Below are 18694 nucleotides of genomic sequence, written 5' to 3'. Positions count from 1 at the left end.
ATGCAGGCGTCTGGTGTGTGCACTGTCTAATTTAATTTCATTGTTCAAGTGTCCGTCTAAGGCTCTTTATTCTGTTATGATTCCTGTTCCAAAACCTCAGAGATTGCTCTGTTTTCACCCCCACAATGAGAACCTGAAGATAAAATCAGGAGAAGAAGAAGATACACTTTGACCAAAAAAAAAGACGATATAAAGAAATTGAGCTGCTGCCTTTTCTTCTGGCTTGATGTGCTACACCCACAGTGTCTGGGTACGATGTATGCCAATGTATCTAAACCCTACATTGGGCTACCCAGTGAAGGAAAAGCAGTTTCAACAGCACGAGAAAACACTTACAGGTCTGTAAGACACCCCTAATCCTGAATCGCCTCTCATAGATCTGGCTAGCTTTGCCCCTAACAATTAATCCCTCATTAAGGTAAGATCAGCTCGCTTGAAGAACTGAGGCTGTAGTCCACATAAAACTAAACCAGCATTTCCTACCATTAATAACTCTTTAGCAAAAAAAACAATATAAGCATGCAAAATTAGTTTATTTGTGCAATGGTTTGGAGTATGGAGAATGCACCTTCTGGATTCTCAGATACAGAACAATTTCCATTTGATTTTGCTTATTTCTTGTGAAAATACCATTTAAGGGACATTCCTAGCTCACCACAGAAAGGGAACACGGTAGGCGAAGAGAAGCCAGAATTGGACATTTTCTCTCTTGCTTGCTGTTATTCCAGAGGTCCTTTACAGGCACTTGCTTACCAGGAATCCTGTGCCACAGTGGGACGTGTGCTTCATCGAAGGTGCCCAGGAGCAGGTGCTCCTCCAGTGGGGCGGTGTGGGGCAGGATGCACAGCCGTGCTCAGCTCCCTGCGTGTCCTGCTGGGCCTGGCAATGACTGCTTGGACAATAGGAAGCAGCACCTGCCGTGGCTGCTGGAGTCCCTCGCAAAACAAGGTCAACGGAACGTGGGGATCACTCTCATCCAGCACAACACAGAGTGGGGAGCGAGGGAGCTGGAGGGGAGGAGAGGGGTGCGGACCCCAGAGGCAGCATGAAGCGTGACGTAGCCATGTGGGGTTTCTCCAGGGCAGAGCAGCGCTGGAAGGCACTGTGGGCCCTACAGGGGGTGAAGAGGAAGCAGTATCACCTGTCCCTTTGTGCTCCTGCAGAAAACTGGACTGCTGCAGTTCCAGAGACTGGTTATAGTGACAGCAAGGGGTATTACCTGGGAGGTTTGGAGGGACCCTGTTGTGCGAATTCAGCCTGAAGTGCCCACTTGCTTATAAGGATGGATTGATAATGGACAATCACCACCCTGAGACCTTCTGAATTATTGAATTGAAATAAATGTATTGCTTAGAATTGTATTGTAATAATTGAATTATTTGAAAGAGTTGTATACATTGCTGTAATAAAGTTTATTTTCTTAAAAAAAAGGTTATGTTGGCTTCAAGTGGCTTTCAGGTTTACCTCTATCAGGGGAAAGCAATTGCTGTCTCCCCCACTCAGCCATCGCCGTCTCTCCATCTTCCTTTGATCTGAATACAACATTTTTTCAGACCAAAACATTGATTACAGAATGTACTCATGTCACGCTGTTATTGAACAAGGTTTTGTGTTTTTCCTTTTGTCTTTTTTCATTAAACACACTACCGATCTGGGTCTCGTACAATGAATGGTATTTATGTCTTAATCTATGTAATAGAACACATAGGTATAAGAGAGATCACCCGTGAAAATAAACTGTCACGACACAGAGACAGTAACGAAACTGAACTAATAACTCACATAGGACAAAGAGCACGGAAATACTGTAAGATGATTTTACTAAATTTGGGAAGAATAATAATTTTAATACACCACTGTTGTAACAATAACACCAGCGAACATCGGGAACTATGTCAGTGCCTCCACCAGCAATATTTAAGAATAGACTGCTGTTCTATTTTCCCCTCAGTCTTGTCCGAAGCAGCAGGGGTCCATCAATGACCAGGCTGACTTCGTGAATCACTCAAGGGGTCTGTGTGTGGGTGGGTGTTAACTCTGTCCTCTGGCTCAGTGAAACACAACCCCATCTCGTGTGCAGCCTGCAGAAGTGGGCCAATTATCCCGAGCCACTTCACACAGCTGTATTTTAATTTAATTCCTAACAACGTTGCCAGAAATAGTCCCAGGGAAAAATGACTGCTAGTCCTCTAGGCATCGTGTGAATGTTCCTGTAGTACCTGATTCAAGGGAAGACAGCGTGGCTGCTGTTAGTGCCTGACAGGTTCACTCCTCTGAAATCCAGCTTGATGGGGATTTGTGTTCCTGGGGAGGGGCTTTCAGCCCTGAGACTTATGAATAGAGAATGAGTCTCAAGGCAATTGATTTTCAGTCAGTTTGCAGAATTCTCACCCGGAGAGTCTTTAAGAGTAAAGCGGACATTACTGTATCTCTATCTTCCAACAGGGAGAGAAGGACAAAAGCTTTCTGAAATGACAGGTGGACAAATTTGAAAAAACCAGTTAAAAATGAGGCATTTGAGTGGATATCTGGCTAGCTATATTAAGCCTGGTGGTGGTGGGGGGGTGGGTTTGGGATCAAGAAAGTAGCCATTGCTTTTCCTGCTTGTGCAAGTTCAGAATTGCTGTAATCTGCAATTCAAACTCCTGCAGCTGGCTGCCACTGAAAAAAGCTTCTGTCAAATTCATTAAAGATGCCTGGAGGATTTTGAAAGCTGTTCTCTGTAAGTGAGACATTCTGCCTCCTCAAAAGTCTTTTCAAGTCTCCAAACGGTTTTTCACGATTTGAATAAAGACTTTCGCAAAACATTTAAGCATATGTAGCTTACTCCTCCATGTTTCGCACAGTGTTAATGGAGTACTCGTAATTATGCAATCCTCTTTTTTGTAATTAAAGGCTGGATTACAATGACCTCATATTTGCCCTTTAATTAAAAACCCCTCACCAAAGCAGTGGAAATTTCCTGCATCTTAGCGAGCGGTTTAGTCACCAACACCGTCTGGCTTCACAGCTCCCTGCCACTCCAATCTCTACGAAATAAAGCTTCCAGCACAGATGTGCACCAGTCCAATCAAGCAACAAGCAGGACTGGCAAACAGTAAAGCTGAAAGGAAATTGCACAGACCAAGGGGAAGCTGTGCGGGCCTAGTTAATAGTGTAGTTAGCATGCCGTGAGGGTTATGTGACACTGGAGCAGGTGCTTGACTGTGTAGCTCACGCATGGAGAAAGTTCGTGGATAAAGCACCCTTTCCTCCGATCCTGTCTAAAAGCCTGCCCTCAAGCAACACATCCCACTGGACCACAGGCACCAAGAGAAAAACACTGAATCCAAGTCAACATCTCTGGGCGAAGAAATTCAAGAGCACAGGAATCCAAAAAGCCTAACATTTTCCCTGTGTTCTAAAAAAACGTTCTCCGGAGCCCAGATGATTAAGGTACATGAGTTTTCTTTCTCCAAACAGGAAACCCCCAGGTGATAAAGTCAAAGGGATACCTATGCAGGGAATGTACAGAGCCACTGTCTCGGGCGCCGTTGGCCAGCATGATCATGAAACTGTCTGCCTCAAGCAGACGGGAGCACACACACAGCTTCTGCTAGGAGTCAGACGCAGCCAGGTGATTGCCCCTTCACCATGGCAACAGTACAAGCGGCACTTCGATATTTGCAGAGGAAATTCCATTCATAAAAAAAATGATTCCGCAGCCACAATTCTGAATGTGTACGAGCTCAGCCATTAAAGCAAAGCAGTGCCCGCTAAACACTTGAGCCTCAGTAGGGCAGAGTCATCTCCTTCAGCTTACTTACAGTACTGTATGTCTCCTGTACGCACGTAGTTATGTAAAACATCTATTATTAGTAAAAATGACCTCAGCTATAAATATTTAATTTAGAATTGCTACAGCTATGGGTTTTGATTATAATTATAGACATACAGTCTAATGCTGACTCAAGCAAGCATAAGGTGCCCATAAAACCAAACCCATTAAGCATCTGCTGTTCATGCACACCCCTTACAAAAGTTTGCATTTCTATTGTGGGAAATGCAAAGTCAGTGGTAGTAAAGTACATGCTTGATTTAAAAGTCAATGGCCTTTTGGTTTTTAGGGCAACTTTAAAATCTGAAAGTGCTCTTCTGAAAATAGCGACGGTGTACATAGACACTTATTTAAAGGGCTATGGCAAAGCATTGCAAACCCTTGGAACGACAGCAGAAACACGGTGGAAATTATCCACCGTAGATTTTCATATGGAACACACTGTGTATACAAATATAGGAAAACCTTTGTTTGACTTTACAAAAGTCCAAGCACAGAGTATTGCTCGACATCCTTGTCTACATTATGCGCTTCTCCATATGGACTGGACAGTGGCATGACAGGTCAAAAACAGCAAATTTGCAAGTCCTCAGGCTTTTGTATCCTTTTAGAAAAGTGGATCTCTCTGCTGGAAGAGGAAGAGAGAGAGATACAGAGAAACAAACAGGAATTAGAGTTTCTTCCAAAGGGCTGATGTCATAAAAGGATTTTTGGCAAAGGTCCCCTTGCAGGGAGTGTATTTTTAATTGAACTTTCTTTTTCACGGAAGACCTAGCCTCTCAAGTGAAAACCACAGCATTCTCATATTTTTATCTTCTTCAGATCACGTTAATATTTTTTTACAGCCCAAGATGGCTTGGCTAGAGGCGTAATTGCAGGGGAACAGAACTCCACACACCCACAGAACCCTTACAAAACTAGGAAACCTGTTTAATTCACAACACGGAAAGACGTGGTTTCAAGTTTCAAATCACTGTGATGAAGAGAGTCTCCCAGGTCTTGCAGTGCTATATTGACATTGATGCCACATGGTGCTGTCACTGCTCGGTGTGGAATAGAATAGAGCCTGGCAACTACTGTATCAAAGCAGCGTACTCTGAGATCCTGCCCGTGCTGCAGTCACCCCCCTTCCATGCAGCACATATTAAACCGGCTGGCTCTTGCTGTCAATCTCCGCTTTCCAATTGACTGTGTTGCCTGTCTGGTCCCTGTTGCGATTGATTGAGATTGAGCACGGCCTGAATGGAACCTTTTCTGTGGACCTGACTGTTCTGTTTCCATGGTAACCCATCCACCCCCCCACCCCCAACCCATCCGGTACACTTTAATTAAAGTGCCTAAGCCTGCGAAGGGTGGACACGTCAGGCTGGTCTCCTCTGTCTATGTTTATTTGCTCTAATATACTGTGCATGGCCTGTTCTCTTGATTTCGGGATGTCTGCGCCTTGATCTTCTTCTTTTACAGCAGCGCCCTGGCTTTCAGGCTTGTATGTGGTGCGGTGCGAGATATCTGGGGTTCGGTACAATTCCTCGCAACACTATCCTATCCGGCTTCTGTAGAGTTTTGAGTCATATACACAATCGTGAGATGCTATATATATTCTCCTTCAGAACTTGCAATTGAATTAGATATCAGTAATTAAGAGATCAAGAGCACCAACATGTTATGCATTTGCATATAGGACTGCAGGGATATGAGAACAAAGAACAGGTTAAAATCAAGAAGAGATATTTCATTCCATTTCCATTGAGCTCATTGGGTTGCTAGCAGCTGAATGATTGAAGGATTCCAAAGTTACAGCGTCAACACCACGACTGGGCTGCTTGTTCCAGACTCCTGCCACTATTGGTGCTCAGACAGCCCTCCTGTTCCCACCTTTCTGTGCACATGGCCTCCATCCTTTTGTGGTCCTTGTTTAACTGTGGTACGGTAGGTGACCTGATCTGAGACACGAGGTCAAATCACAGGGTGAAACTCTGGGAGTGGCTGCAAGATGCAACAGGGGTCCCAGCCTGGTGCTGGAGTGCTGGCAGGTTTTCATTCCAGATCAGCTTCAAAGGCCCTAAACCAGCTGGACCTGTTTCTCCCAGCTCCTCAGGAGGTGCAGGTCTAAAGACACCTGCAGACACACTGGCCCTCCAGGACAGGGACCAGACTCTGTTTGTAACAGCATTCTGCTATAAATACCTTTGGTGCAGAATGAATATGACTTGTAATCTCTTTATTTGTGCTTTCTCATACGCAGATAACTCCCTTACCCCTTCAGCTGCACTCACTGAGCAGACGATGAAAACTATTAACCTCGGGTATACAGAATGGGCTCTCCTTACCTTCCAGCGCTACACAGACCACTGCTGGGATTCTAATTTCTTTTCCTCTTTGTTATCTATCCGGTCACAAAGAGGCTAATTGTTGTAATCTAGATTAATTAAATCATTCCCATGCGAAGGAAGTGTTAAATTGGGCTTTTCGTTCAAGATCATTGTGTGCTCGATTAATGGCAGTTGCTAAAAATGGAAACAGATTTTTTTTAGATTCTATTTTAACTTACACTACAATAGGCGTTAAAGGGGACAGTTGTGACTGATTTCCCTGCAGAAGACATTAAAAAGGGGGAGATGGAAACATAATGTGAGGGGATGGTAATTAATTATAATTATAATTAACTTAGTGTACTGCAGATAGCTTTTTCATCACAAAGAGCACTTTATATAAGAGGGGGGACCCTCTTCAACCACTCTGAAGTGCACCCCCCTCCCCTCCAGGGGATTCACAGCAGCCTCATTGTATAACAGACCAGGTGCAGAATTCAGAAGGAAGAATTTACTTCCCCTGTTGAGTTAAAGGGGAACTTTAGGGGGACCAGAGTTGAATTTAGGCAGGGCAATGACATTGACATTCCTACAAACATCCCTGGGATTTTCAAAGACCAGGCAGTCAGGACCTTAGTTTAAGATCGTCACCTCCAGCCACACAACGTCCCTGGTTGCCATACTGGTGCAAATTCTGATACAGGGGAAAGAGCACCCCCTGCTGGTCCAGTAACACCACTTACTGCAGGAACCCGGGGATCCATAGAGGTGTCTCATCCCAGCACTGACTGTAACCAGCCACGCGTAGCTCCTGGAACATGGCAGTACGAGGCTTGAAGATGGCAAGATGTGTCCTTCAGCACAGGGGATAGATGGAACAGCATGGAGAGGTACAGTATATCAGGCTGTGATACAAACTGAGGGACTCTGGGAAAAACAAACAATGGCAAAGTCAAAGCATGGTTACCTTCGCACCTACATATAGTACACACATACCTCTTCCTCTTTTGTAAGGCGTTTCTCTGTATTAAGAGGTAAAGAGATGAAAGAGCTTTTTTGTGAATGGGACATGCTCCTCTCAAGTGCTAGATGGAGTGAAGAGTCATGACTTGCACATTGTTGAGAAAATGTGCACCGCTTGCACCTTTCACAGTTCAGTGCATCTGGGGCTGTTAAGTGTTCCTGTACGTTTACTTCCAAATAAGTGGGCCAATCCTGCATTTCAGCTTAACACCCCCCGAATTTCCTGGGCTGTGGTGTACAGAAACGCAGGAAAGCAGAATGCCAGTAGCAAGGAGTCCAGCCCAAGTGTAGTGAACAAATGGGCTAATCACAGTTAAACCAGAGGGAAGGCTGGGACAACACCGTGGGGCTTTGCCACAGAAAGCATTCACAAGGGTTGCTCGTGCATTTAAAACTGCAGACAGGAGCTACCTCTTTACCCCAGGGATTGTGGGAACATGGAAGAAGCTCAGGATCCTCAGTTCAGCCTCCTGACTGTCCAGCAGGCCAGATGGACTGAACGTCCTAATCTCTTTGCTAACTGTTCTAACGTTTCCATGCTAGAATGCGTCCCTGCAGGAAGGACTTGAGGGGCGGTCATCGTCTCCTGTAGGCCGTTCTTCTCCTTTGATTCAGCGGTCATGAAGAACTCGGGCCGCAGGATCTCATGGTCCTGGTCTTGGAGAGACGCCCAGGTGCACGGAGCATCACCCAACGGGAAGGAAACTGAGCAGAAAACACAGATGAACAGTAATAATGATCTAGAACGCTTTTCCTTTAAATATCCTTTCTGCGCGAGTATCTCGATTCCGTTGTTAATTCCGCGGTAGGTGAGGGAAGTCGGTGGGAAACTGATGAATGATTAACGATCCTTCAGAATTACCGAGCCGCACTGCTCGGAGGGGATCCCAGAGCTGCCTTAGCGAGGCCTGGACAGGTGGCATTGATGCAGCGACTCTGACATGAGCTGAATTCCATGAAGAAAAACTGAGCGAGGGAGAGGGAGACTGCTTCACAACTGCGCAAGGGTTTTTTTTTTTGTAAAGAAATCAAACTCAGCCTGCTTACAGAAAGCTGAGCTAATTTATTCATGTCAAGGCAAATCCCCAAAGTGCGTTTTCATTTTTAATACTGCCCTCCGCTTAGGTGAAGTCGGCCTTACTCATCGTTCATTATTTATATTTCGTACTTTACGAATATGGTGTTTATATGTGCGTTAAGGACTAAAGGAGAATTTCAATTCTACAGCACGTCTTCAGGGTAGATCAATAATAATAACACCAACAGCTGCACATTTTCGAAAGCACGTCCCCCCCTGCAATTTTTTTTTACTATTCCTATACTCGTTCGTCATGTTTTAATTTTCTTTTTGTTTGCATTAGCGTGTTCGGGTCCTGTGAGTCATGAAGCGGCACGTTTTCCCAAACCGAAGCTATCCGGCAGCGAGGTTGAGACTGTGACACACACCAGGCGCCGTGAAGGGCCAGCCTGCCCCCGACGCTAAGGTAACAAAAAAAAAACCCGAAAACGTTTGGAGACGAGAGAGCGGGGGGAGCGGGTGAAGAGGTGCAGTGTGTGCCGTAATTATCATTCTTCCTTGCTAACGCCTGGACCCTTTGCATGGAGATGGAGATGGAGATGGAGATGGCGGGGGGGTAGACAGGACAGATAAATCGCGGGCCGTCTGGGGTACAGTGATGCTATTAACCTGCTGCCAAACGAGTTTCCGCTCCGCTCTGCTCACATACGCACAATAAAGGCTAATTATTGTAGTATTTTCCCTGACATGTGCGCCGCCGCTGTTGAACCCCTTAATTGAGATATAAGCTCTTTCTCATACTAATGGCAAAAGATGCTGCCGAGTAATGAGAAAGCAGACCTTCCCCAGGATAACTGAAGTGCTGCAGTGGCCTGAGCTGAGGCAGCACTAGTACAGTCAGCATGTGGTGGGTGCAGCCGTCAGATTATTACAGCTCATTAAACGAAACCTGCGAGGAGCAGCAGACACTTTCAGGACTGTGGGTAAGAGGGAAGTTTCCCGGCAGTTCATTAACTTGTCAAAGTAACCAGAAAGACAGCAAGTTGGTAAGGGAGCCCTGGTTTAACACTGTGCTCCAAGCCGCGCCCCTGGATCTGTGTTTGCGGAAGCTTCGGCAGCTCGTACACTCAAGAAGTGGCTTCAACCTGTCCAATTAAGCAGATAATGAGTTAAGTTACAATCGAAGAGCTCAGGTGGAAAACAAACCTGAAATCCTCTGGCCCTCCAGGACTGGTGTTTGTAAGCTCCCCTGTCTTTAAAGACTCTCCACAGTGATGCATCTGTTTCTACCAATTACCGGTGGTCAGCCTGGAGAAACACAAACCAGAGGACACAGGCGGAGCCTTCAGGGAGACACTTTTTACACAGAGGACTGCACGAGTCTGGATGACAGCCTTGGGTCAATCAGCTGTTGGGAACCAAACAAACTGGAGGGGCCAAATGGCCTTGTGTTGTTTGCAACCTCTTGCATGTTCTCACGCAGTACTGCGCGTACTTCATGCTCACTGACACAGGAATACGGACACTCCCAGAGCAAAGCTAGTGGCAACACCTTTTTTGGGGCCCTCTCCTCTCCAGGAGCTCCATCACACTGCCTGCCAGGGACACCGACCCGCAGCTCCAGACACCTTTCAATTCAGTCTGATTTCTGGCAATATCCCGAGTCTTTGCATCGCTTGAGTAGTCCGGAGAGTGATCCACATCTCCTGTTCATTCGTGACATCAGCAGCATGAGAGGAAACCACCGAGATCCTTCCATGAATAAACCAGGCCATTTAAAAAGAAGGCATAAGACTCCCTTTGTTTTGGCAGCTACTGTAATACCCTCTCATTGCAGGCCATGGAGTTTGGATCACTGATGAGTCTCATGAAAGCCATTTGTGAGGATCGACATATTGATTTTCTTTTTGTGCTCTGAAGTGTAAATGTGCTATAAACCCTCCTTTATCACTAAGGAACTGTTCCTAAGACAATGACACAATGCATACCTGCCTTTTCAAAGTGCTTAATTCAATACATTGCTTTATAATTCATTACATTCTGCACACAGGAGCAACAGTCTTCACAAAATAATCTTGAATTCTACATACAAAGAAAGATGCTAGAATTCAAAGCCAATTTAATATGATACTTTTGCAGAAGTAATGAGATCTTGTTAAATCCTTACATTCAGATGTTATATTGTCATTTTGACAGCTCCAAAAGTGTGTTGCAAGAATGACTGAGATCAATTCATTCTTTACCCAAGAGTAGCCTGGCATAGATAATGTCCTCAGGGTTTCAGTGATTTGAATTAACATAAGGGAAAATATATCCTTTCATCCAGGGAGAAGGACAAATGCTTTGCTTTCTAGCAGGATGAATGTTTGAGAGAGATTTCATTCTCTCTGTGGAGACCTTCCCGCACAGGCACAAGAAGAAAAAAAAAACCCCAAAGGCTCCCACATTAGCGCATCTGTCTGCTCTCAGGCCACATACTGAAACCTAGGTGACTGGAAACAAAAGATATGCAATCAGAGATTATCACACATTCTGGACACCTGCCCAGATTAACAAGTGTCTCGTCCAGAGAGGAAATCAGGCAGGAGATTGGTTTGAGAGGTGCTTGAGACTGCTCTGAGAAAATCGTTCTAATGGACGATGGTTTAACTATACAATTTCACCTTGTGAATGGTCTAACTATTTTTATGATTATTATGCTGATTTAACAGTAATATCCTGCAGTTCTGTGAAGACCTGTCCTTCAGTAATCCTCATCTATCATCAGAAAATGAAAACAACTACACAAGGCACACACCAGGGATTGAAAGTCAGCTAATTCATCTTAGTCAAGCAGCTAATATATTTAACTCTGTACTTCAGTAACTGGGACAGGCAAGTTTGGTTGCCTTTCATTGTATCATGGGGGTAAACACAGAAGGTACACTATATATGAGACAGTGTCATGTTTGCAGTAAATCTTTTGTTTTCCACAACTGACTGCTTTTGTAATAGTACATCTTATTGTTGCTTTCTTCCAATTAGAAACTCATTATTTTTAGTTTAATCCTTCTGAAACTGCATAGCCGTACTATGGGAATCATCGCTAATTTCTTTAACAGCAGCATTGCCGTTTGTGCCTGAAGCCTGAAAAATAAAGCCAGCCCGTCAAATTTGCTTCCTAACCTGTGTACACATTTTACCACTGAAATCGAATCTTTTTCTCCAGTAAATGAATTCAGTGCTGCAGCCTTGCCTTTCTTTCAGTGCACGCAGACCTCTTCTCAGAAGAGATTATTGAGGGTCTGACTGTCTGCAGTGGCTAAATAGAGGGCTACTCCCTAGAGAACAGTTAAAAAAGGTGTGATATTGGCCTTTCAGCCTGGTGTTTTGCCATAAAGCACAGTGAATTAACTACACAGTCCCAGAAGAAAATTCAAATGCAATAACTCTTCAGTCTTTCCGGGTTGATTTTTTTTCTTCCCTCTTTAAAGAATCCTGAAACGGTCTCCCGAAGGCACTCAGATTCGTAGTTTGGAATACAAGACTGTATTTTACGAGATTTTATTTTGTATTTACAATGGTAAAATACAAGACCGTATTTTTCAAATGGCGCTGAAAAAAGGAATTTAATAAAAACAGACATGGCAGTAACTGACCGAGAATAATCAATGCAATCCTTGAACGTGAGCTGATGGCAGTCCAGAGGGACCCCCTTCTGCCAATTGCAAGACAAATACTGTAGATGCAGCGTGAACTGAAGCACGGGGCTGTTAGGTTAGCAGTTGTGGCGGCACTGAATGAGTGCTCTGCAGGAAGCGCATGAGGAAACAAACATCAAGAGTGTGTTTATGCTTCTGCTCGTTAGTCACCAAATCAGACCATCGATTTAAGGAGTCGTGCATCACTGGTCCACTCTGTTGTTAAGTGAAGGCAGATGGGATTGCACCTGCCCATTATTGATGCTGAGCCACCAATACAGGGGATTGATCAGGTCCTTCTCCTGCCTGTTGCTAATTGAAAAGCCAAATTTCTATAGGTAACCTTTCCACGGAGTGAGCCAGAGGACTGTGCAGAGGGATGATCTCTATCGAATTCCTATGTGTTGGATGTTGAAGGCAGATCTAAAGGTAGAAAATCTACAGCCCTGTATTCAGCTATATTCAGCTAGTTACTGTACGTTCAGTGTAACAGTATTTACAATATTAAAACAGAAAACATGGTCGTGATCACAACTGACACATCGCCACCAAGGGAAAGGGAGATGGTGAAAGGGGGGGCAGTTTACCCTAATTATAAGCTTGGGCACATATGTGAACAAGAGATGTAACCCCAGATATTTATTAAGTGTTATATATATATAAATTTAAAAAAGCCTTTCTGTTGTGGAGGCAACACCATAAAATAGTACAGGGGACAGTGTTTACAGACATACAGTCGGTATTTTCCAAGAGGGAATGAATCTGAAAGGATTTGCCCCTTGAGTCCTGCCCTGCGGGCGGTGTCTTACCAACCTTGACACGAGCAGGGTGCCTGCTCCAATCACCAGGCTTGGGCAGCAGCCCGGCTCCTCTTATATAACTGTCAGCAGCTGGGCGTCCTGCTGCATCCTATTAGCTGACCGTGGGCAGCCGTCCAGGATGCAGCCAACTGTGATTGCTGGCAAATGTAGTGTTATTGCATGAGGCTCCCAGGTAAACAGTCCTGTGACAAGACTTCCTTCCTGCACACTAAATTCTCCAGCTCGGCTGCTGTGACTGATTGCTTTCGGCTCATCAGTGCTTGCTGATCTAGTTTACCTCGGTCGGGTGTTATTGCACTGCACGGCATTTTTTTCAGAACACCAAGGCAGTCAGTTCACTGTCCCTGAACTAGAAGCCAGTAGCTAAAGAGGTGTCCAGACCTGGTTTCGGAGGGCAGGTGTGTCTACAGGTTTTCTTGGTCTTGTCAAAAGGTGCTGAGAGAGGCTGTTAAACTGGTCCCTGTGAAGACAATAAGGAGCTGATGTACGTCGTTAAGAGCTGAGCTGGAATGAAAACTTACAGACACACAAGCCAGGGCCAAGATAATCCATCTCTGCAACAGCTTCACCTCCCTTCCTATTGTATCCATACCCATGAAGAAGGAACTTTCACTGCAGCTGAGCATTTAAACACAGAGGGAGGAGCAGTAATGTTGCAACACGAACCATTCTGTTTACAATAATGGGACAGCTGCAAAGCTGGGTTCCAATTCATACAATTTGCTGGTGTCCGTGTTTTTCCTGAAAACCTTCCGCCTTCCTGCCATGCTCATATTTGAGAAAGAGCAGCACTACTGTGAGAGAGAAAGAAGAAAGCTGCCCTTGAATAACCAGAGATCTTAAGGTTACAGATATGTCAGCAGCAGTTGTAATGGAAGGTAGAAAGAGACGTGCAGAGACTAGTTTTTAAAGCAGCACAACATATGGACTGCACAGGAGTTAAAAAGAAAATTTCCACATTTTAGGTTCTGTGGTCAATCCTGCAAGTGTGGCCCACCAAGGGTAATATTAACCTGAAATCTCATGTACAAGATGCAATCACACTTTTTCCCCCTATAACGATCCAAGGTGTTTACACCAGCGCTGTGTCTCAAGGAATGCAGAGGTCAATGGCTTCATGAGCTTCTGGAAGTCCAACTCATTTTTGTCATACATGCAGAAGGAGCAACTTGCCCAAGCAGGCTGGCAAAGCTTAATGGTGAAATGAGGTGCTCTCTCTGCAACATAAAAGCCCCCTTGCTGCTTTGTGCCAGTGTTGTGTTGAGCAGACCCCTAGACGGACCGAGTTTGAATCGGCTCCAAACTCTCACAGTGTTTAGAGGCCAAGCTCTAGTCTGGATTACAAACAGATTGTCCTGTTTTCCTAAAATAGTTTAGCCTGCTAATCCCTTAACTGCACACAGGTGACATCAGCCGTGTAAGGATTAGTTCAACCTGTCATCAAGCAGTCAGAACTTCTAGTTAACCAAGTGAAACAGTGGTGGTTCCCTGGACTTACTTTAAACTGGACGGTTGTGGGATAAAATCCCAACTGGGGGAGTGCCGTTGCACCCTCGATCAATGTGGCTCACATAAATCACCCGGCCGCATGAATGCAAACACGTGTACGTCAAATCTGAGTGAGAGTGTCGGACAAGAAAATGGATAATAGTAATCATTATTTTGGACACACAAGCTTCCACACCACAGGAATCCAGCCAACATTCCATCGTTCCACGAGGATTCCTTAAACAAGGAGCGGCCCCGGAAGAGCAGCGGCCTGCAAGGCAATGGCGCTCACTGCAGAGTCAGGGTGAAGCCGACAATAATTCCCCTACTCCAGAACTCACCAAGCGAGGAGCAGGAAATAGGAGGAATCGCATGCTTTAAATTACTGTCACTGCAAGTGCGAGCGTTTCACGCTCAACACACAGATAACCAAGAATTAGTCATAAACAGCCCTGGTGCATATTTTCCTCACTAATTCACCATGAAATCATGTCATTGCATACAGCATGGAATGAAAAAAAATCAATATAGTGTAAACAGGAGAGGCTTTAGAGCCTAAGAAACATAAACAAAGGCATGAATGTGCGAGGGCTGGCAAGTAATCAAAACATTTGTTGCCTTTCGTTAAAGACGGATGTCTTCACATCGGCTGAATATCAAAAGCACTGGGACTTGTGGGACCTCTCTGGAAAACCCAGAGCCAGATTTATTTGCATTAACTGGTGTGAATACCGTTAAAGGCCTGAGCAAGCCAGGTGTGATTCCTTTCTGCTTTTTATCTGACCTTTCCAACAACAGGATAAATCCTCTTCCTGTATCAGTGGTAAAATGAGCCATATAGGAGAAACTTGCACATTTAATACTAAGCCTTCTTAATGCAGGATTTTATCAAAAAGTCACGTCTGTGTGAGTGGGGGTGGGGTATTAGCGTTATGCACACAGGCGTTACAGCCTTTTCAGTTTTAACATTGCCTGCTGGTTTAGAATTTCACTCCAATAACCCCTTGTGCACAAAAACATGATAACACTAATAGCCATATCTGAGAGGCAGTGGAGCAGAATATTGAAAATCTGCAGTGGCCAAACAAATTAACTGGATGACTCACAAGCAAATAAATAAAATACATATATTTCACCAAAGAATGTACTGTAGCTTTTGAATCTGAAAATAAACGTTAAGGCAAGCTCGTAAATGTTTCACATATCGGTGGAAAAAAAACATGGCCAGTCCCTGATTTTTCTTTATCTGTCTCCCTCGGATAGATCTTATCATCATCCATTTATAAAAACCTTTTAACGTGTGGTTTTACAAGTGCAGTACTATCATTTTACCAGCATGGACGTACTGTATTACCCCGGGATACGAAGAATGAAAACACGGGCCTATCTCAGAACAGGAAGAACAGATCACCAGCCCGGAGGTTATTTACCGCTGTATGCAAGCGCCAGACGTCGACCGAAGAAATTGTGTGCCTTAGCGCTGCTGGGCAGGCGGCTGTGGTTGAATGAAATCGCCTTTTGCACATGGAGGAAACTCGGAGACTCGGTCTCGGTTGCAATCCAAACTCAATGCAACGGAACTAGAGGTGAATCTTCCACTGTAGCTCCCCGGCCTCCGGCGACACCGAGGGAAGCACGAATTAAAAATAAGAAACTGTTCTGAGGTTTATCCCCCCCCCCCCCTCATGTTGGCTGTTTAAAATTGAACCTGGGGTGCGTCGTAAGTCACCCGCAGAGCAGTTGGTTCAGTTTTGTGATTTTTTTTAAACTCGGGTATTCACTGATAACAGTGTTCTTCCGAGTACCCCCTCACGTCTCCGCTAAAACCAGAGTATGGAGAATCCCTGCTCTAGACCTCTGACTGTGGGTGGCTTGCACAGTACTTGATTTAAGCCCAATGGGCACGGCTAAGAAGGGAGGAATGGTGTGATCACCAACTGTAATGAAATGTCTATTCTGGTCAATTAATGCCTGCTATAGACAACGGGAGTATTCAGAAACACTTTTGGTCTTCAAGACAAATGTCAAACGAATGATAATTTCGTCTGCATTCATGTTTCAGTGTTAATGCAATAACATTTCTTCGGAAATTCTTCGGAAATAATATTTGCATATCTAGACACAAGATGCGTCTTGCCTTTACACCCAATAAGGACCTTAAAGGTGAACTGAGTCCTTTTACTACACGATGCGATCTCATTTCTCGGTCGCTCTCTCGAGGAGAAAGGGCCGAGATCAGAAGAAACTGGAGCTCACAAGCAGCTGACAACAAAGCCAGCCAGATCCCCGGGGTCCCTGTCCCCTGTCCCCTGTCCACACTTTCAGTCCGGCATCTCTGCCCCTGCTCCAGCGGGCCACCTTGTTAGAAGATCAACATCAGGACTGAGACCTCCAGACATATTCTGCCGAATCCATTTACAGGGCCACGAGGTGACAGGACCGCGGGCTGCAGGTGCGGTCGGCCTTTTCTCCCGGTGACAGCAAGGGAATTGAGCCGGAGAAGCTCCGACGACGGCTGTTCTACAGACACCTGTATAAAAAAAAAAAAAAAAAAATTACCTTGGCCTAGCCTAGACCCGGCGAATTGTAAATGCGTGCTACCAGATTCGCGAGAGGAGTTTTTTTTTAACATTTAGTTTTGGGTTTGAATTGCAGCAGGGGTGGGAGTGCTTACCCAATTGGGGAGTAGAAACCCTCTACTCTAGAAAAACTCTACTTACAGCAACCAATCAAAACAATGCTTGTATACCTCTCTTCGTTTGTGTAGCGTTTTTCCCCCTGAACGATCCCAAACTGCCCGTTGCTGAAGTGCAGGGGCGCACTACATATAAAAACATATTATTATGCTTTTATCGAGATTTCATCGGGCTCCATTACACGGGCGATATACAATCCTTCCGCGGGTTGTAAACGGCTCGGGGGGCGGTATGTTTTGCAGATTCTCAAAAACTGGCGGCCTCTTGTCTCACATTTCGCGCAGTTTTAAAAAATTCGAATTGCCGCCGCTTTCTGAATGAAATCTGCAGATGAACGCGTGGAAGTCCTACCGGCAAGCTGAGCCACAAACGAGGGGTGGGGCCGTCAGGTCTCGGGAAATGAAGGAGACGTCTCGGGCTAAGTGCGCCACAGGTAGATGCAGAAAAATTCTGCAAGCATCGGACATTTCGCATGAATTCTGTAGAATTGTGCATATGCTACGAAAAGAGAAAAACTGTTTTAAACCACCAAAATACAGTAATTACGCAGCACCTTCTTGTAAAAAATGAAAAAGGTAAATTTGCGTCACCCTGGAATTCTAAGGTGAAGAGTAAAGCAAGAAAACCTTTTCTCTTATTAGACCATTCAGATACCTGTAGTTACTTTCAGAAATTCGGAAAAAATGAAAGCATCGTATTTTATCAAAAAACAATGCGGTATCTACCCTAAATATAATCTTAGCTTCGATAAAACGAAGACAGAACTCAAATCAGATTTGATCTGATGTACGCTGGCGATGTGAATGTGATGTGTTAAAATCTATATCTTTGGTCCCACTGTCATTATGCTTGAACCTTCATGCTTCGTACATACGACAGTCACGGTCGTGTTGCAGGGATTCATACACGGGTACCCCCCGTGCCCATATTAATGCACATCACAGGCTGCAGATCTAGTAGGGGGTCTCAAAATCTTAAAGACGGTAGACGCAACTTTTAATTCTAAATATATTGCGGCGTGTTTAATGGAACATGGCACTGTACAGAAATGGGACACAGAATTCTGCGGAGACCTAGATATTCCGACATTTCCGAAGTGTCTGACTGCCTTTGTGGTATATGTTGCAGATGTGAGAGTTCAAGGAGAGACGCGTACACCTCCGCCAGCAATACCGGAAAGAGTGGATTGTGATGGCTTGTAAAGCACCAATTAATTGCAGTCATCGTGGAACAAACCGTCGGCCTCCTCGGGGACAGTTCATCCTGCCGGCATTACAACTGATGGAGGTCTCGGTCCTGGAGCGCCCCAAACTAATTAGTTTTATAGGTCGCCTCGTCCTAAAGTTCGGGGAAATCTCTAAATTGTCGAGCCAGTTAAGCAGGCAGATTGTTCCAGTAAGTGCCTCGGGCGCAGAAGGGTATTCAAACCTAGAGTACTCCGATTTTAGCCCCACGTTGTCTCTAAATTGCTTAATTTAACACATCATCTGCTTAATTGGTCACAGTTCGATACATCTAAGGCTTTAGACTTGACGATTGAACTGCCACCACTGCAATGGGGCTCTAAATGTTGAAATGGTTCCCAGTGAGGGAAAAAGACAGATTTCGGGGCCACTAAATGACTAAAAATGTTGGAGAGAAGACAGAGTTTGAGTAGCCTGTTGAAATCTTCAATTACTGAAGAAAAAACAACTGGTTCCATCGTTTCAAAATGAAAAAAAGAGCAACTTCTTTTTAGACTTTTTAAAATTTTTATTTCAGTTCTCCACAGTTGTTCAGGCAAGCCAGGCACCGACAGAAGCAAAAACAAACACAAAAAAAAAACCCAGCAGTAAAAGC

The sequence above is a fragment of the Lepisosteus platostomus genome, chromosome 13 (genome assembly GCF_059453375.1).
Source record: "Lepisosteus platostomus isolate fLepPlt1 chromosome 13, fLepPlt1.hap1, whole genome shotgun sequence".
Classification (NCBI taxonomy): Eukaryota; Metazoa; Chordata; class Actinopteri; order Semionotiformes; family Lepisosteidae; genus Lepisosteus; species Lepisosteus platostomus.
The sequence above is the reverse complement of the archived record's forward strand: the minus strand, read 5'-3'. Positions refer to the sequence as shown.